The 21,254-nt window shown below is 43.6% G+C and overlaps 1 protein-coding gene across 5 annotated transcripts in view; it reads right to left on the bottom strand.

Moving 5' to 3' along the window:
• Positions 1-21,254, bottom strand: part of LOC120542292 (CREB3 regulatory factor-like) — a 91,043-nt gene that overhangs the window by 52,710 nt on the left and 17,079 nt on the right. The window lies entirely within an intron of this gene.

The following is a 21,254-nucleotide window of genomic DNA, read 5'->3' as shown; positions in this document are numbered from 1 at the left end:
TCGGCTTTTTTTTAACCTCCTCTTTACTCGATCAGCTGCTGGATTGCTACGGCTGCCAAGCCGCATGATGTGTATCTCGCACAGCACTTCGAACATTTAAAAGCCTGTACAGCAGCTGTCCTACTCTTTGTCATTTATTTTCGGCCCTGGGCGGGGTTAAATGTCTGGGCACAAAGACTCGTCTTGTGGGACGCATGTTCTTGATATTTTTCAGTTTATAATTTAAAAATGGAATAAGAATCTGAAAATATAACAACATTACATTAAAGTTCGATAAATTCTGAAAACAATGATACCAAACATATATATGTAGGTTTTAAAATAAGCCCGATTTAAAGCATGACAAAAAATGTGACATAAAAAGTCACATAAAATCGTTGCACACAATCCTTGCACTTTTAGGCTTAGGATTTTATATACTGTATATATATATAGAGTAGATACATTAAAGAACCATCAGCAACAAATTAAATCAAATTAATAATATATTGACCAATTATTATAAAAGTAAAGTTGAATAAATCGGATTCTGCAGCTGCATGAATAAAAGGTAAAGTACCATTTCCGGTTAATGGAAATAATACATAAGTTGATAGAAATCCACATTTTGTATCTAATACTTGTGTGCAAAATTTGGTTTACCTAAGTGAAAGCATACCCACATTATTGTGTTTACATACACACAGACAGACACACAGGCATAATTCCAAAAATGGCATTTTCGGAGGTCTAAAAACGTCGGTTTTCGTCAAAATTTTGAAATAGAATTTTTGAAAGATTCGTATACAAGAAAGTCAGGGAGGTCTACACAGCACTACATCAAATCTCTGGATGATTACAATACTTTCCCTATACTTTGTATACGAGAAAATAAAAAACCCTGACTGATTATTGTTTCTTCAGATGCTAAATGTAAATAGAACTATGTCATAAGACGAGGAATCTCGGTATTACGAGCCAGTGGGGACTGCCCCCATCTTCCAAGGAATGGTGCTGTTGTCTAAAAATTAAATAAATAATAAGCTTGCAATAGCATTTCATGTCACATTGCACAATTGTTTTGTGATAGGGCTTTTCACATTTGCCAATCACAGTTGCTGATCTCATTTCTGATCTGTGCATCGCATTCCATGCGATATTTACAAACCAACAAATCTTCCAGTACAGTTGTGTTTGCCCCTTTTCTGACAGCCAATAGAATTGTTGCCCGACGGAGCGGTGGTTTATGAAGGGTTAACAGTTAAAGCAACTTCAGCAGCAATCACTGCCCTTTAATTCTTTTTTCCATTCTGTTATGGTATGGAAAATACAAGGCATCAGTATGTTTTCTCTTTTGTTTGTGAGGTTCTAAACACGCCTTTTCTTATACTTCCTCACTACAGTCTATACATTGTACTTACAGATGAGAATAAGATTTTTTTTCTAATTTTCTATGATGAGCACAGTGAAATTGCCAACATATAGACGTTTTGTTTGTTTGTGAAATTTTCGTTGTGCCTGGTACCACTACAATGTTTCTGGGTTGTTTGTGCATGTCCTTCAACTGTGCAGTGTGAACAAGTACTTTTCAGTTTTGCTTTGAGACTTAAGGCCAGCAGCCATCGAAGTGAAACATTGATTGATTTTTCTGTGACAGGATGCATGAACTTGCATATCTTGTTATTTTGGAGTAGTTGTCATCATTATCATGAATCATGCTGAATATTTCTGTACAACACAATTTAGTACTTTGTCCAGTGAAACAAGTTGGCAATCTATGAAGATATATTTGTGTTTTTGATCTATGTGTTGATTTTGACATATCCTTTGGTGAATGTACTGTATGACAAAAATAATATATTGATAGATCTTCATTGTCTATGATTTGGTATAATATTATTTAGCTGACATTGTGTCATTACTGCCCCTCCTCGAACCACCCGCCACCTTATCATGGTGGAGGGGTTTGCATGTCCCAATGATCCTAGGAGCTCTGTTGTCTGGGGCTTTATGCTCCTGGTAGGGCCAACCAAGGCAAACTAGTCCTAGGTGAGGGAAGAGGCAAAGAGCAGTTGAACAAAACCTCCTGTGAAGAATAAAAAATTAGGATGGCATTTTCCCTAGCCAGACACGGGTCACCAGGGCCCCCCACTGGAGCCAGGCCTGGAGGTGGGGCTCAATGGCAAGCGCCTGGTGGCCAGGCCTGCACCCATGGGGCTCGACCGGGCACAGCCTGAAGAAGCAACATGGGTCCCCCTCCCCATGGGCTCACCACCTCTGGGATGGGCCAAGGAGGTCAAGTGCAATGTGAGTTGGGTGGTGGCCAAAGGCGGGGACCTTGACGGTCCAATCCTCGGCTACAGAAGCTGGCTCTTGGGATGTGCAGTGTCACCTCTCTGAAGGGGAAGGAGCCTGGGCTAGTGCGCGAGGTCAAGAGGTTCCGCTAAGATATAGTCGGCTCACTTCGATGCACAGCTTGGACTCTGGAACCAATCTCCTTGAAAGGGGCTGGACTCTCTACCACTCTGGAGTTGCCACCGGTGAGAGGCGCCGAGCGGTGTTTTGTTATTGGACTTCTGTGCTCGTCACGGATTGTCCATAACGAACACCATGTTCAAGCATAGGGGTGTTCATATGTGCACTTGGCACCAGGACACCCTAGGCCTCCGTTCAATGATCGACTTTGTGGTCGTGTCATCGGACTTGCGGCCAAATGTCTTGGACACTCGGGGGAAGAGGGGGCGGAGCTGTCAACTGATCACCACCTGGTGGTGAGTAGGCTTCAATGGTGGGGGAGGATGCTGGTCAGGCCTGGTAGGCCCAAATGTTTTGTGAGGGTCTGCTGGGAATGTCTTGTCAGAAGTAGCTTCAACTCCTACCTCCAGCAGAACTTCGACCACATCATGAGGGAGGTGGGGGACATGGAGTCCGAATGGGCCATGTTCTGTGCCTCTATTGTTGAGGCGACTGACCGAAGCTGTGGCCGTAAGGTGGTTGGTGCCTGTTGTGGCGGCAATCCCCAAACCTGTTGGTGGACACTGGCAGTGAGGGATGCCGTCAAGCTGAAGAAGGAGTCCTACGGGACCCTTTTATCCTGTGGGACTCTGGAGGCAGCTAATAGGTATCGGCAGGTCAAGTGGAATGCGGCTTCGGTGGTTGCTGAGGCAAAAACTCGGGAGTGGGAGGAGTTTGGGAAGGCCATGGAGAACGACTTTCGGATGGCTTCGAGGAGATTCTGGTCCATCATCCGGCATCACAGGAGGCGGAAGCAGTGCAGTGTCAACACTGTATATGGTGGGGATGGTGCGCTGCTGACCTCGACTCGGGATGTTGTGGGTTGGTGGGGAGAGTACTTCGAAGACCTCCTGAATCCCTCTAACATGCCTCCCAATGAGGAAGCAGAGCCTGGGGATTTGGAGGTGGGCTCCTCCATCTCTGGGACTGAGGTCACCGAGGTGGTCAAAAAACTCCTTGGTGGCAGGGCCCCGGGGGTGGATGAGATACGCCCGGAGTTCCTCAAGGCTCTAGATGTTGTTGGACTATCTTGGTTGACACGTCTCTGCAACATCGCATGGACATCGGGAACAGTGCCTCTGGATTGGCAGACCGGGGTGATTGTCCCCCTCTTTAAGAATGGGGACCGGAGGGTGTGTTTCAATTACAGAGGGATCACACTCTTCAGCCTCCTTGTAAAAGTCTATTCGGGGGTTCTGGAGAGGAGGGGCCATCAGATTCAGGAGGAACAGTGTGATTTTCGTCCTGGTCATGGAACAGTGTATCAGCTCTACACCCTTAGCAGGGTCCTGGAGGGTGTATGGGAGTTTGCCCAACCAGTCTACATGTATTTTGTGGACTTGGAAAAAGAGTTCAACCGTGTCCCTCGGGGAATCCTGTGGGGGGCGCTCCGGGAGTATGAAGTACCGGACCCCATGATAAGGGCTGTTCAGTCCCTGTACAACTGGTGTCCACATTGCCAGCAGTAAGTCAACCCCATTTCCAGTGAGAGTTGGAGTCCACCAGGGCTGCCCTTTGTCATTGATTCTGTTCATAACTTTTCATAACGGTTTGGAGGACTCAGGATTGGGTCACTGCTTTTTGCAGATGATGTTGTCCTGTTTGCTTCATCAGGCCGTGATCTTCAACTCTCTCTGGATTGGTTCGCAGCTGAGTGTGAAGCGGCTGGGATGAGAATCAGCACCTCCAAATCCAAGACCATGGTCCTCAGCCGGAAAAGGGTGGAGTGCCCTCTCAGGGTTGGGGGAGAGATCCTGCCCCAAGTGGAGGAGTTCAAGTATCTCGGGGTCTTGTTCACGAGTGAGGGAAGAATGGAGCGTGAGATCGACAGGCGGATCGGTGCGGCATCCACAGTGATGCGGGCTCTGCATCGGTCTGTCGTGGTGAAAAAGGAGCTGAGCCGTAAGGCAAAGATCTCAATTTACCAGTCGATCTACGCTCCTACCCTCACCTATGGTCATGAGCTATGGGTAGTGACCGAAAGAACGAGATCGCGAATACAAGCGGCTTAAATGAGTTTCCTCCGCAGGGTGTCTGGGCTTTCCCTTAAAGATAATGTGAGAAGCTCAGCCATCCGGGAGGGATTCAGAGTAGAGCTGCTGCTCCTCCGCATCGAGAGGAGTCAGATGAGGTGGCTCGGGCATCTGATCAGGATGCCTCCTGGACGCCTCCCTGGTGAGGTGTTCCGGGCACTTCCAACCGGGAGGAGGCCCTGGGAAGACCCAGGACACGCTGGAGGGACTATGTCTCCCGGCTGGCCTGGGAACGCCTTGGGATTCTCCCGGAAGAGCTGGAAGAAGTGGCCAGGGAGAGGGAAATCTGGGCCTCTCTGCTTAAGCTGCTACCCCCGCGACCCGACCTCGGATAAGCGGAAGAGGATGGATGGATGGATGGATGAAAGAAAAAGATTGCGAATACAAGCGGCTGAAATGAGTTTCCTCTGCAGGGTGTCTGGGCTTTCCCTTAAAGATAGGGTGAGAAGCTCAGTCATCTGGGAAGGGCTCAGAGTAGACTCGCATCGAGAAGAGTCAGATGAGGTGGCTCGGGCATCTGATCAGGATGCCTCCTGGACACCAAAACCCAGGAGACGCTGGAGGGACTATGTCTCCCGGTTGGCCTGGGAACACCTCGGGATTCCCCCGGAAGAGCTAGAAGAAGTGGCTGGGGAGAGGGAAGTCTTTGCATCTCTGGTCAAGCTGCTGCCCCTGCGACCCGATCTTGGATAAGAGGAAGAAGATGGATGGTGTCATTACTGGTACTCTTGCCTAATACCCCATTCCAACTTTACTTCAAGCAGTTTCCTTCCTCAGCTGACCATCAACACCTCTGCCATTCATTGCTCTGATCTTCTATGTCTCTTCCCATGCACATCCAATGCATCTTTTCTCTGCTACACCCCTTGCTCGTTCGCAACACCATATGCATTCTCTTTCTCCCATTCCATGAGCAAATTCAAGCCAGGATTCTTTTTGAAAATTGCTGCACTGGCCAAGAATCCTGTTTTCAATTCAAAAGTGAGACATTGTGTGAAAGGGCTCCCAGGTAGTAAGTTTCTTTCATGTTACCGGAATCGATTAAACAATATTTTTTTACAAAAAATGCCTGTATTTTACATGTTGGTAGTATAAGACTGGATGATCTGGCATTGATTATACAACACAAGTAATGTGAAATTCTTTCATGGATGTTTTGATAATGTTTGCTCTTATCCTGCATTGATCACTGTCTGTTTCCATTAAAGCTTACACTTTGTTAGCTCCATTCTGTATGAAAACATGAGATTAAAAATACCACATGAAATTACATTACCACATGAAGTAAGTAACATTCCTTTAAGTTCTTGATGATATCTTCTCTCTCTCTCTCTCTCTCTTTCTCTCTCTGTCACAGACACACACACAGCACACACACACCTTCTTCACTGGCTTCTTTTACGGCCAGATGGCAGCACCCCTTCTGACTGTCCATTACACTTTTGCAATGTTTCTTCTCTCTCTCTCAAGTCTATATTGTCCATAAACCCTGGGACCCCAATGAATTCTCTCCCAGCTATAACGAATGATTACTTAGCCCCAACTTTAGCCTGGTCTGAGCATAAAAAACATGAGGGCCTCTATAAAAGTAAAAAGATAGAGCACAAACAAGTGCAAATGCTGACTTTAGCCCTTTGTTTAAATAATGTTTGCACAGTAAGCTGCATTCTTTGCCCAAATGACAGAATACTTAAGAACAACACACATTTCATTTGATAGCAAGACAAGAATATTCTAGTGTTGCAAGTGCACTTTATTCACATTTTTAATAAAAGCTGGCTGAAAATAAATAAGGCTTCTACACTACATTTCTCCAAGTGTATCCAACATAGGCTTCAGCTTCCCACATCATTAAATTTAATTAAGTGGGTTTAATAAATTATGTTTATTTATAATTTATCTACAGTAAAAACATGTCTTTAGAGTGCAGAGGTAACTGGTACACCAAAGTAAGCCAGCATGGAAATAGATGGGGAGACAGTGTACAGTCGCCAGACAGAGAGTAACCATGTGAAGAATTGAACTCAGCCTAAAGTACTGCTAAGCGGCTCATATAATTACACTTTTTACTTAAGTATGTATATGTTGTGACAGATTGGGGGTGCTGTCGTCACCTTGAACCCTCAGATCAGTCGCCAGACACCAGGTAAAAGTCCAAATATTGACTTTATTATAATTATACAGTGCACAAAGCACCCTCCACTCCACAATACTCATATAAATAAACAATTCACTAATCAATAAACAATCCTCCACTCCCAGATGCGTTGCCACCCTGCCACCCAGCTCAGCTCGTCCGTCTGGGACGTTTCCCAGTCCTTTACAGTCCATGACCCAGAAGTGCATCCAAACCCTCAGTCCACTTCTGGGTCAAATCAAAAGTCTTTTTTTCATCCCGGAAGTACGTCATTCCTCCTGTCGCTGTTTGCCAAATCGTACTTCTGGGTTATAGGGCACGTAAGAGTCTCTGGGCCTCCCTGCAGCGTCCTCTTTTGGCCCCCAAGGTATCCAGCAGGGCTGTAAAGGAAAACTCCACTGTCCATGATTCCCTGCTGGCATTCAGAGCACCTCCATACTGCAGGGAGGGCTCCACCTGGCGGCCTGGGGGTATTGGCTGGGATGACTGGCCAGCCATATTCCACAATGCTAAAGCACTCATTTTATAGAAGTTCTTACTGTTGACAACAGAGGAAACACAAAAGTCCAGTTATATTTTGTAAAAAATAACCATCACTGGCCTATTATCCATGAGAGGGATTAAAGTCTGATGCAAATAGGCCAACAGAATAAAACTGGCAAGGCAGACCAATAATACTGGGATAGTAATAACTTTCTGTGAAGCTGAACTGGATTAAGTAGGTTTGAAAATGGATGAATGAACTCAAACAGTGCTGAGCTCACAAAGCATGTCTGCTTGAAGCATCTGCGGCATTGCACTGTTCTGTCAGAAAATGTTGCTGTGTAAAGCTGAAAGATACCCTGAGATAGCATTCTTCAGACTATATAGAACACCTTCAACCATGGGAGTAGAAACAATTGTACAAGTCTTCAGTAATCTATGTACTGTAGGTGTAGAAGGTCCTATCTTAGTCACTAGAGAAATGACAGAGTACCAATAGACATGACCCTGTCAGTGGCTGGCATACCACATAAGGTGCATCAAGACACTTTAAAAGTTTCATTGTGTTGTCCAAACAAGGCTTATTCAATGTGCTCCAGACAGGGATGCTTCATCAGCATGGATCCTGTGATAAACCCTTAGACATAATCCCTCAGAGAGAGAGAGAGAGAGAGAGAGAGATGGCCAGCTTCTGCACATCTCCATTTCTCACTGTGCCTCAGAGAGAATCTGTTTATTTGAAGCCTGTGTCTGTGCCCTAGATCCCCAAAATAGCCTTCTAATCTCTCTATGCTCCCTGTGTGAGAGACAGAGCAGGAGGGAGGGAGGGTGAGAATACTTTATGAGAAATTTGTATTCGATAATGCCAGTCTCTAACAGTACTCTTCAAGAATCCAGTACTTCAAGTGAAAAGAAGGAGCAGAAAGACAGGAGGATGGATAAGTGTGGGATTAAAAGGGCCTGTCTCATTATCCTAAAAATGAGTTGTAAAGGGTATACTGGCTTTTTTAAATCAAAGTGAATTGCCAGACTGTTGAAAAAAATTATTTCAGTGATTCATGTGGGTATTGTTGGGCAACTCAATACTTTTCACTGCATTAGCATGCTTAAAGTGTTTTAGTTGGACTCTTTTGTGCTAGTGGTACATTTCATTGTTCTGTTTCTGGAGCCGCTCTTTGTGTGTTTACTGCCATTTTATGTTAAAAAGCACAGTTCAGTGTAAATTTTTGAAATATGAGACAGTGCGGCTGAAAGGCTTTGAAAAATTTATGAAATGGATTACAGTGGCACAACTTTTCGTTGTAGATCATTTCCAAAACAGGGCACAAATGCAAATAATTTAAAACAGACATGTAAAAAAAGTAACATTAATTTGAACTACGCTAACCTAAAATGGTTTTGGGGTGTATAATAACACAACATGTTCATTGTCTAGAGAATAGTTAACGGTGGTTACCATTGCTGCCTCACAGACCTCTCCTCCTGGGTTTAAATCTTATGGTCTGGAGTGAGCACATTCTCACAATGGGGGTATGTGAGTGGGTCCTGTGACAAACTGGTGTCTTTTTCACAGTTGGTATTGCTGGGCTAGGCTCTGCCCAGATCCCTGAGTTAGATTGAGTGGGCCTAAGAATTGTATGTTATATTGTAAAAGCTGCTAAATATAAAACAAGAGACATTATGCTCATATAACATTAGTATGACAAACAATAACAAAGAAACTACTTTAAAGAATGTGGTGGTGAATATATCAAAATGTTGTTATGCTCAGACACTATAATATGGTTGTATGAGTATATGTGCAGTACTGTGCACAGTTCAGGTCACTACAATACAAAAGATATAGCAGCTCTACGAACTGTGCAGAGAACAGCAACTAAGTGAATCTGGGACAAAAGGACATGTCCTACTTTGCAGGGATCTTTAGTTTTAAAAAGAAGGCTACGTAGGGATCCATTTCAAGTTCCTTCCTTAAGTTTTCAAAGGTGTTTATAAAATCGATTCAACAGAATTATTTAATTTTTAAATAGACAATGACATACTCAAGGACACCAGTGTAAATTAGGGGAAGTGTATTGGAGAAGGAACCAAGAAAAAAATTCATCACATAAAAAGTCATGGACATCTGGAACAAAATCCCAAGCCATGGAGCTGAAGTGAAAACTGTAACGACTTTTTAAAAAGTATATGCAAGACCTCCAAAACAGAGACAAAAAGCAGGCCAGGCTCCCTGCCAGCCTGCCAAAATAAGTTTACTCCCAGGCTATGTGTAGCTATCTACTCTGATGGATGGGTATGGCCTACAATGCATATAACGAGCTTTGCCTTCAAAAGTTCATATCTCTCTATTATAAAAGGAAATCTTGAGACAATACTTTTTGCCAAGAGATAATTTAAAGTCCTGCGTGACACACCCATGGTCCAATCACCTCTCATTCGTTAGAATGCTTTTGTCAAACACACTTCCTGCGCACTCAAAACTCATTTGTTTGCTAGGAGATCTTTTCAAGTCATGCACTCCCATGAAACAAGACTTTTGCTAGGAGATCTTTATAAGTCCTGCACTCCTCTCAACCATATTCAACCATGCACACGGTCCAATCTCCTCTCATTCATGTTAATGCTTTTGTCAGACACAGTTCCTGCGCTCTCAACATTCATTCATTTGCAAGGAGATCTTTTCAAGTCCCACAATCCTTTCAACCATATTCAACCACACATCATTCAATGCTCAAAACATAGATTTACACGATTCTGGACCATACGCTATGAGGATCTGTGGTCCCACAACAATTAAAGCTACTACAAATTTAATTTCAAAGAAACCAAAATTCAGACAGGTCTATATCTATGATCAAGGAGAAGTGATGCAACATAGAATCGAAAGAGTAAAATGATGGGACATATTGGAAATTCTACAGCCAATAATGGATACAAATCCATACGTCTAAAAGTATCACACTTTACATAAAATGTATCTGCAAAACAGTGACAAAGAAGTTTTCTTCAATTTCTATATGATTCTGAAAGAGAACGGTCGCATTTATAATAAACCAACATGTGACAAAGTGTCAGTGATAACAGTTTTGAAAGACGGAGATATCAAAGTCAGAGTTGATATTCATGTTGTGGAGCCAACCCGGACACAGACAGGTGGACATGTTCTTAATCACCACCACACGTTTATTATTTATAATATTTACAATAATTATGTCACTCAGACACAGTCACGTTAGTGCACAAACCCCAATTCACAGTCCTGGCCACTCAATGCCTTCTCTTCGGGCTGCCTCCACACTCTCTTCTGCCTTGTCCTGCTTCCACCTGACTCCAGCCCCGAATGAAGGGAGACAGCCCCTTTTATACATGACCCGGATGAGCTCCAGGTGCTTCCGACACTCCCCCGTTGGCCACGCCCCAGCGTGGCGGAAGTGCCGGCTGTTCTCCCGGCAGCTCTCCGGGTATCGTCCAAAGTCTTCCCCCCAGCAACAGGTCCCCAAGGCATTGGGGCGCCTCCTGGCGGTGACCACAGGCCCCTACAGGGTAGGGCTTCCATGCCCTCAACCCGTGGCCCCCAGAGCAACCAGGAAGGTGGCCCCCACGTGATCCAGGGTGGGCTTTGACCCTCTTCCGGTCCTTCATGGCGTCCCGGCCGGGTCGTTGCCCCTGGCATCCCTGACAATGTTTATTCAAAAGCACAGCACGAAACGTCATTTCTGTCTAATAATTTGCCACATTAAGATCCTTTACTCTTTCCTTTGCTTTTCCCTGATGACAAAACAGGATGAACATAGAATATGAAAGACAAAATCAGAAAAACGAATAACACCCACAAAATATTTTGGGTCAAAATTAGTAATACGTCCCAATGTATTTAACCCACTTCTGTCATCTCAACGTCTATCACAACATTACATTATTAATGCGTATCTAAAAGCTAATCGTCTTTTCTTTATTAAATTGAATAAAGCAAAACTTAGAACGGAACATATGCAAGGTCTCTTTGATCACGTTCAAAATTCAAAGAATTCCGACAAATTCAAAGTAGGTAAAGCAGTAATATTACGGTCATCATATAAAGCTAGTCCAAGAGCATTGAAACAGTTATATCATGATGCAATGGCAAGATTTATTTATTACAATGACTTGCAATCCACAGTGGCCAAAAATACGTTGATTTTTGAGAACAATGCCACCGGATACTTCGGCCCTGGATATTCCGACTTTTGTAAGTAGATTGTTTTATCAGAAAGTCTTAGTTTTATTGAAAGAACTAGAGGTGATGTTTGGTCAAATCAGAGCATACATTTACACAATCAAATTTCAAAAATGGGGTTTGCCTCACATGCATTTATTGGCTACTTTGCAAAATAAATTATTAACTGCTGATGATGTCAATCAGTTTTTCTGTGCTGAAATTCCAAAAAGAGAAACCTATCTTGAATTATGGTAGAAAGTCATAAAATACATGTCTCACAGACCTCATTTAAAAGATTCAGTATGTTGGGACTCAAAAGAAAAAAAGTGTTTAAAGAAATTTCGTAAAGCTTTCGTAAATTCAACAGATGCAACTAAGGCTGGCTGGCAGCGAAGCGAGTAGGAGGCAGAGCCCCCTAGTGTATATATATCCCAAAAACTAATCAAAATGTTTTTACAAGAAAAAGGTTTACCATAAACCCCTGGCTTGTAAAGAGATAGATGCCAAATAAATCTTTATTTAAAAAAAGCTTTTATGTAAAATAATGGAAAAAATAAGAAAATACTCAAAAATAGAACAAGGAAAAAAAAATATTGCCTTTAAAAGGCAATCCACAGTGACCAGGTTCCAATGTAAAATCCAGTAATCAAAAAATAATAAAAAATAATGGCAATGCTAACAATACAAATCACACTCTATCACCAAATTACAGGTAAATGTACTTGCTTTATCATCCAGCCTTTGTAGGTCTTTAGTAGTCCTTTGCAATGAGAAAATGGTGGCCCCATCTGCTGGGGATCCACCCACAAAACACAAGGAATATCAGGGAACTTGATTGCCCACATAGGAACTACACAATCAAAAATGACATTAAAACAAATTTCTCCAGAAAATCTCTGAAGACATGCACATTTGTATGCACAAGCATGTGCATTGTGATGGATTGTTGACCCATCAACTACATTAAACAGGTTCTGGCTCAACATCACAATACAGTGGACATCTAGTGCAGTTAAAGGATGGCTGAATTAGTTAAATTGCAAACACTACCTAGTAAGTATACATGTTCAAGGAAGGCACCTATCTGTCTCTATTCTGATTCTAATTGTTATTATGGAGCCTTTTCACCACCGTACTGATAACTGAACCAACATGACAGTTACTGTCTGCTTCCTCTGCAAATACACAGGTATGAATATCTTTTTGAGGATGTTAAGGATAAGGTATTCAATATTATCACAAAATGTACTATTTCCACAAAGGGCAAATTTCTTGTACAGCAGTGTTAGTATTTTTTGTACACAAGATTGGCGAAGGCTTTATATGACCCTGAACTATTCCTGTTCAAACCACACTTCTGAATCTTTCTATTCTTTGATTAAAAATCAAAGGTGAGTTCATAAAAACCCACTTTTTTTAATTTGGCCTTCTTGTAACTACAATTTAGTTCTAACCTTAACAAACTATTTATGCATGGAATTATCATTCTCTTCAATGAATCTGCAATCTTTTTCATATTCTTTTGAACGTAGCACTGTACATCCACTTGTGATGTTTAACACTAGAATTATCAACGCCTACGAACAAATTTGTAAACCTGGCCCACCTTAAATCCCTTCGCACCTCTCCATTCAGCGTCTTTTGTCTTATAACTGTGCTGATAAGCAACAGCAGCAATCAGCCTGCTATCCCATCCTCCCACCGCCACAGAAATGGCAAAAACCTCTCCCAGCTCAAGCCTTGTTTATATGGGAGTGAGGTAGTACTATATAGAGCTATATAGGTTAAAAAATATGCATGCATTTCATGTGTGTTCCGTATCTACAAAGATCTATGTAAGTGTAGAATGACAAGAAACTTTTTTCCTGTTTTAGTACTAACAGCAAAATTTTGACATGAAATATATAATATGTGAAGACTGAAGTCCAAATATCAAATAAGCACTTTCACAAAAGGTATAAATATAGCAGAACAAGTGATCTTTTATTCAAGACTATAACTGAAGAAAAAGAAATCGAGTTAGTGTACATCATTGTAGTGACTGCTTGGTAGTACAGCGATAAGGGCAGCTAGCTCCTATTCAAAAGTTCATGGGTTCGAGCCTTCCCATGTCCCAAAATAAACATTTTGAGTAGTGAGCTGCTCTTATTTTTACTATTATGTTCTAGATTATGTTCAAATGTAGCCTTCTCTTTTCAGGGCTGTGATGTTTATGTCCCTTGTCATGGCCAGAGCTGAATCAACAATCAATAAATCACTGTTGTCATATTGCTGGGATTTCATGTCCATGTAAGACAGCCAAGCACAGTTTCCCACATTCAAGCTTTGGATATTACAGATCAGTCATTTTCTCTTGCAATTTGTTGTAGTTCAAGCTAGGGATTTTGAGCTATAGTTGGGGCCTTTTTGTTACACTATATTTTTACTTTGGTCTTGTATTTTTGGGTTGACTATCAGTTCTTCTGCTGTTTCTGGTTACCACCCTAACCTGTTCCCTGACCATGATTTTTGCCTATTCCATTGGTGCCATTCCTCTCGTTATCCTCTCTGTATTGGTATTATTATTTGGGTACTCTCCTTTATCTCAGTGTCCATAGCACATCCAGGATCAAAGATGGCAGTAACATTGCATTTTTACAGCATTTGGCTATATGATGCTGTAGATGTGACCATGTAAGTAGAATGCAGCCATTTTTCTTCAAATAACAAAAAGTATAGAAACATGGTGAAATTATTGGTTCTTCTGATCCTTTATAATAAGCCAAACTGTTACCCTAATACTCCTTTTGCTTACTTAAAAAACAAATAAACTTCTTTGGCACTATCTGCTTTGTCCTGGTTGGTGTCTATTTATTTGATTCATTTATTTGTTAGTCACTTAGAGGTTAGTTACCCTTGGCAGACACACACATCTGATCATAAAGGATCAGACGCATGATGTAAAGACTTGTGGGTTTGACTATAAATGACCTTCAGGTTTAGCTGTTTCATTAGGCTATTGTTAGGGCCTGTTAAGCATTTTTTGGCAACCGGTGCCTTTTTTTTCCCTTTTTATCCTCCCTGTTGCTACTGACAACAATCTGAAATGTTCTGGTATTTTTTTAAATTTTTGTTTTTCATGCCATCACGACAGTATATCATAAAAATATTTTAAAGCCTTTTTTCTGACACTTTATTTTATGTTTATTTTTAAATTGATGCAGTTTTTACTTATTCCAAGTAATGTGCAGATTCCACATACACCAAAGTCACATCAAACTATTATAGTTGAGACAAGTATTTACATTACTGACAGTAATAAGCAAATGTGACAGTAGCTGTTAATTTTAGAGTAAGTAAAAAAGGAGATTTAATCAAAATAAGAGAAAACACATCTTTACAAAATAAGATATCACAAATATGAAAACAACTGCATAACACTGTGATGGAAAACAGCCTCTTGAAGACCTTAAAACTTGACTTATTATTGACCTCAGCATACATTGGTGTGAGGGATTGTCAGTTACTGTCACAGATGTGTGCATTCTCTCTTATGAATTACACCTAGCAGCCTCGATACTTTGTGCTCACTAAGAGGTTATCCACTTATTTCTATATTGTTATTAAAATAAACACAAGGAGAGAGCACATCTTAGGAAAAGCCAATATTCTTCACTAGTATCTATTACATTTCTTCTCAAAACTGTTTACAAAGATTAAAGGAGCAGTCTCGTCATAGAGCAAAGAGTGGAGACTTGAATTCAGCCAAACATGCAAAGAGGTACAGAAGGGGGAAAAAAATTCAAAATAAATACAGATAGACTGTAGATATATAGATATATATTTATACTAGCAAAATACCCGCGCTTCGCAGTGATGTCGTGTGTTAAAGAAGTTATGAAAAGGAAAAGGAAACATTTTAAAAATAACGTAACATGATTGTCAAAGTAATTGTTTTGTGTATTTGGCGGCAGCGTCACGAAGTTGTTTTCGTCAAGCTGCATCAGAAAATGTACCACGACGTCCGACACGCCTCCTTTTTACTGTTTTCTCACAGCTTGGATTGCTGCTGTCATAATGGGTTTGAGTCTACATATATACAGTATATATATACACTCACCTAAAGGATTATTAGGAACACCTGTTCAATTTCTCATTAATGCAATTATCGAATCAACCAATCACATGGCAGTTGCTTCAATGCATTTAGGGGTGTGGTCCTGGTCAAGACAATCTCCTGAACTCCAAACTGAATGTCAGAATGGGTCAGAATGGGAAAGAAAGGGGAATTAAGCAATTTTGAGCGTGGTATGGTTGTTGGTGCCAGACGGGCCGGTCTGAGTATTTCACAATCTGCTCAGTTACTGGGATTTTCACGCACAACCATTTCTAGGGTTTACAAAGAATGGTGTGAAAAGGGAAAAACATCCAGTATGCGGCAGTCCTGTGGGAGAAAATGCCTTGTTGATGCTAGAGGTCAGAGGAGAATGGGCCGACTGATTCAAGCTGATAGAAGAGCAACTTTGACTGAAATAACCACTCGTTACAACCGAGGTATGCAGCAAAGCATTTGTGAAGCCACAACACGCACAACCTTGAGGCGGATGGACCCCACCGGGTACCACTCATCTCCACTACAAATAGGGAAAAGAGGCTACAATTTGCACAAGCTCACCAAAATTGGACAGTTGTTGCCTGATCTGATGAGTCTCGATTTCTGTTGAGACATTCAAATGGTAGAGTCAGAATTTGGTGTAAACAGAATGAGAACATGGATCCATCATGCCTTGTTACCACTGTGCAGGCTGGTGGTGGTGGTATAATGGTGTGGGGGATGTTTTCTTGGCACACTTTAGGCCCCTTAGTGCCAATTGGGCATCATTTAAATGCCACGGGCTACCTGAGCATTGTTTCTGACCATGTCCATCCCTTCATGACCACCATGTACCCATCCTCTGATGGCTACTTCCAGCAGGATAATGCACCATGTCACAAAGCTCAAATCATTTCAAATTGGTTTCTTGAACACGACAATGAGTTCACTGTACTAAAATGGCCCCCACAGTCACCAGATCTCAACCCAATAGAGCATCTTTGGGATGTGGTGGAACGGGAGCTTCGTGCCCTGGATGTGCATCCCACAAATCTCCATCAACTGCAAGATGTTATCCTATCAATATGGGCCAACATTTCTAAAGAATGCTTTCAGCACCTTGTTGAATTAATGCCATGTAGAATTAAGGCAGTTCTGAAGGCGAAAGGGGGTCAAACACCGTATTAGTATGGTGTTCCTAATAATCCTTTAGGTGAGTGTATATATATATCCCCTCCTTGAGCCGTCACCTTATTGTGGTGGAGGGGTTTGCATGTCCCAATGATCCTAGGAGCTATGTTGTCCGGGGCTTTATGCCCCTGGTAGGGCCACCCAAGGCAAACTGGTCCTAGGTGAGGGATGAGACAAAGAACGGTTCCAAACCTCCAATGAAGAATAAAAACTGTGGACGACGTTTTCCCTTGCCACCGGGGCCCCCCTCTGGAGCCAGGCCTGGAGGTGGGGCTCGATGGCGAGCGCCTGGTGGCCGGGCCTGCACCCATGGGGCTCGGCCGGGCACAGCCCGAAGAGGTAACGTGGGTCCTCCTCCCATGGGCTCACCACCTATGGGAGGGGCCAAGGAGGTTGGGTGCAGTGTGAGTTGGGTGGTGGCGGCGGGACCTTGGCGGTCTGATCCTCGGCTACAGAAACTGGCTCTTGGGGCGTGGAATGTCACTCTCTGAAGGGAAGGAGCCTAAGCTAGTGCGCGAGGTGGAGAGGTTCTGGCTAGATATAGTCGGACTCACCTCGACATACAGCTTGGACTCTGGAACCAATCTCCTTGAGAGGGGCTGGACTCTCTACCACTCTGGAGTTGCCCCCCGGTGAGAGGCGCCGAGCAGGTGTGGGCATACTTATTGCCCCCACTGGAGCCTGTGCATTGGGGTTTACCCGTGGGACGAGAGGGTGGCCTCCCTCCGCCGGGTGGGGAAGGGTCCTGACTGTTGTTTGTGCGCGCCGAACAGCAGTTTGGAGTATCCACCCTTTTGGAGTCTCTGGAGGGGTGCTAGAGGGCATACCTTCTGGGATTCCCTCGTTTTGCTGGGAGACTTCAATGCTCACATGGGCAATGACAGTGAGACCTGGAAGGGCGTGATTGGGAGGAATGGCCCCGATCTGAACCCGGCGGTGTTTTGTTATTGGACTTCTGTGCTCGCCACGGATTGTCCATAACGAACACCATGTTCAAGCATAAGGGTGTTCATATGTGCACTTGGCACCAGGACACCCTAGGCCTCAGGTCGATGATCGACTTTGTGGTGTGTCGCCGGACTTGCGGCCATATGTCTTGGACACTCGGGTGAAGAGAGGGGCGGAGCTGTCAACTGATCACCACCTGGTGGTGAGTTGGCCGATGGTGGGGAAGATGCCGGTCAGACCTGGTAGGCCCAAACGTGTTGTGAGGGTCTGCTGGGAACGGCTGGCAGAGTCCCCTGTCAGAAGTAGCTTCAACTCCCACCTCGGCAGAACTTCAACCACGCCCCGAGGGAGGTGGGGACATTGAGTCGAATGGGCCATGTTCCGTGCCTCTATTGTTGAGGCGGCTGACCGGAGCTGTGGCCGCAAGGTGGTCGGTGCCTGTCGGGGCGAAACCCCCAACCCGTTGGTGGACACGGCGGTGAGGGATGCCGTCAAGCTGAAGAAGGAGTCCTATAGGACTTTTTGTCCTGTGGGTCTCTGGAGGCAGCTGATAGGTACCGCAGGCCAAGCGGAACGGCTTCGGTTGTTGCTGAGGCAAAACTTCGGGCATGGGAGGAGTTTGGAGAGGCCATGGAGAGCGACTTTGGACGGCTTCGAGGAGATTCTGGTCCACCGTCCGCGCCTCAGGAGGGGAAGCAGTGCAGTGTCAACACCGTATATGGTGGGGATGGTGCGCTGCTGACCTCGACTCGGACGTTGTGGGTCGGTGGGAGGAGTACTTCAAGACCTCCTCAATCCCACTAACATGCCTTCCATGAGGAAGCAGAGCCTGGGGACTCTGAGGTGGGCTCTCCCATCTCTGGGACTGAAGTCACCGAGGTGGTCAAAAACTCCTTGGTGGCAGGGCCCGGGGTGGATGAGATACCGGAGTTCCTTAAGGCTCTGGATGTTGTAGGACTGTCTTGGTTGACACGTCTCTGCAACATCGCATGGACATCGGGGACAGTGCCTCTGGATTGGCAGACCGGGGTGGTGGTCCCCCTCTTTAAAAAGGGGGACCGGAGGGTGTGTTCCAACTATAGAGGGATCACACTCCTCAGCCTCCCTGGAAAAGTCTATTCGGGGTTCTGGAGAGGAGGGTCCGTCGGATAGTCGAACCTCGGATTCAGGAGGAACAGTGGGGTTTTCATCTGGTCGCGGAACAGTGGACCAGCTCTTCACCCTTAGCAGATCCTGGAGGGTGCATAGGAGTTTGCCCAACCAGTCTACATGTGCTTTGTGGACTTGGAAAAGGCATTCGACCGTGTCCCTCAGGGAATCCTGAGTATGGGGTACCGGACCCCCTGATAAGAGCTGTTCGGTCCCTGTACAACCAGTGTCAGAGCTTGGTCCGCATTGCCAGCAGTAAGTCGAGCCCGTTTCCAGTGAGAGTTGGACTCTGCCAGGGCTGCCCTTTGTCACCGATTCTGTTCATAACTTTTATGGACAGAATTTCTAGGTGCAGCCAGGGTGTTGAAGGGGTCCGGTTTGGTAGACTCAGGATTGGGTCACTGCTTTTTGCAGATAACAACAACAGCAACATTTATTTACATAGCACATTTTCATACAAACAGTAGCTCAAAGTGCTTTACATATTAAAGAATAGAAAAATGAAAGACACAATTATAAAACAACATAAATCAACATTAATTAACATCGAATAAGAGTAAGGTTCAATGGCCAGGGGGGACAGAAAATACAAAAAAACTCCAGACGGCTGGAGAAAAATAAAATCTGTAGGGATTCCAGACCATGAGACCGCCCAGTCCCCTCTGGGCATTCTACCTAACATAAATGAAACAGTCCTCTTAGGATTTAGGATTCTCACGGAAGGGCTTGATGATGTTGTCCTGTTTGCTTCATCAGGCCGTGATCTTTAGCTCTCTCTGGAGCAGTTCGCAGCTGAGTGTGAAGCGGCTGGGATGAGAATCAGCACCTCCAAATCCGAGACCATGGTCCTCAGCCGGAAAAGGGTGGAGTGCCCTCTCAGGGTTGGGGGGGGCCCCAAGTGGAGGAGTTTAAGTATCTCGGGGTCTTGTTCACGAGTGAGGGAAGAATGGATCGTGAGATTGACAGGCGGATCGGTGCAGCATCCGCAGTGATGCGGGCTTTGCATCGGTCTGTCGTGGTGAAAAAAGAGCTGAGCCGTAAGGCAAAGCTCTCAATTTACCAGTCGATCTACGTTCCTACCCTCACCTATGGTCATGAGCTATGGGTAGTGACCGAAAGAACGAGATCGCGAATACAAGCGGCTGAAATGAGTTTCCTTCGCAGGGTGTCTGGGCTTTCCCTTAAGGATAGGGTGAGGAGCTCAGTCATCCGGGAGGGGCTCAGAGTAGAGCCGCTGCTCCTCCGCATCGAGAGGAGTCAGATGAGGTGGCTCGGGCATCTGATCAGGTTGCCTCCTGGACGCCTCCCTGGTGAGGTGTTCCGGGCACATCCAACCGGGAGGAGACCCCGGGGAAGACCCAGGACACGCTGGAGGGACTACGTCTCCCGGCTGGCCTGGGAACGCCTTGGGATTCTCCTGGAAGAGCTGGAAGAAGTGGCCGGGGAGAGGGAAGTCTGGGCTTCTCTACTTAAGCTGCTACCCCCGCGACCCGACCTTGGATAAGCGGAAGAGGATGGATGGATGGATATATATATATATATACATACATATATACATATATATACACATACATATCTTCTTATCTATATACATATATACATATCTACATATACACATATATATATACATACCTATCTACATCATATATACACACACATACATACATACATACACACACACAAATTATATATGTGTGTGTGTGTGTGTATGTGTGTGTGTGTATATATATATATATACAATGTAGATAGGTGTGTGTGTGTGTGCATATATATATATATATATATATATACACATACATACAAACATACACACAGGTATATATATGTGTATATATATGTATGTGTTTATATATGTGTGTATAGCTTTGGTCACTGAGTGCAAGGGAAAAATAATAAAATGTAGTCTATAAGTTATTAAACAGTAAAACATTAACGTTTTAAGAAGTACAGGTACATTGAGCACTACTGGAGTGGTTACGGGTAAACTACATTTTAAAGACTGTGTAACACAACAGGTAAGTAGTACTAACAGCAGCTAAAATGTATATGGATCATCTCTCGGTAGTAGATCCCTTTTGAAAGGCTACACGCGGCTGTGGTATAGAAATTACATTTTCTATGTGAACGTCCAAATTTCTGCCTCTGGTAATGTGCCTTACCGGCATTACCAGCAGTTAAAGAAAATTAGTTTTGTGTCCTCTGCAGTGTTAAGAGAGAAAGGCTTTGGTATGGGATAAAAGGAAAAAAGGTGTAAAAGAGGAAAGTTGCCTTTTTCTTTTATATAGTACTAGCAAAATACCCGCGCTTCGCAGCAGAGAAGTAGTGTGTTAAAGAAGTAATGAAAAAGAAAAGGAAACATTTTGAAAATAACGTAACATGATTTGTCAATGTAATTGTTTTGTCACTGTTGTGAGTGATGAGTGTTGCTGTCATATATATATATATATATATATATATATATATATATATATATATATATATATATATATATATATATATACATACGTATATACACATACATCCACATATATATACATATCTACATATACA

This window comes from Polypterus senegalus, chromosome 1, assembly GCF_016835505.1.
Source record: "Polypterus senegalus isolate Bchr_013 chromosome 1, ASM1683550v1, whole genome shotgun sequence".
Lineage (NCBI taxonomy): Eukaryota > Metazoa > Chordata > Cladistia > Polypteriformes > Polypteridae > Polypterus > Polypterus senegalus.
This window is presented reverse-complemented; position numbering and strand designations above follow the sequence as displayed.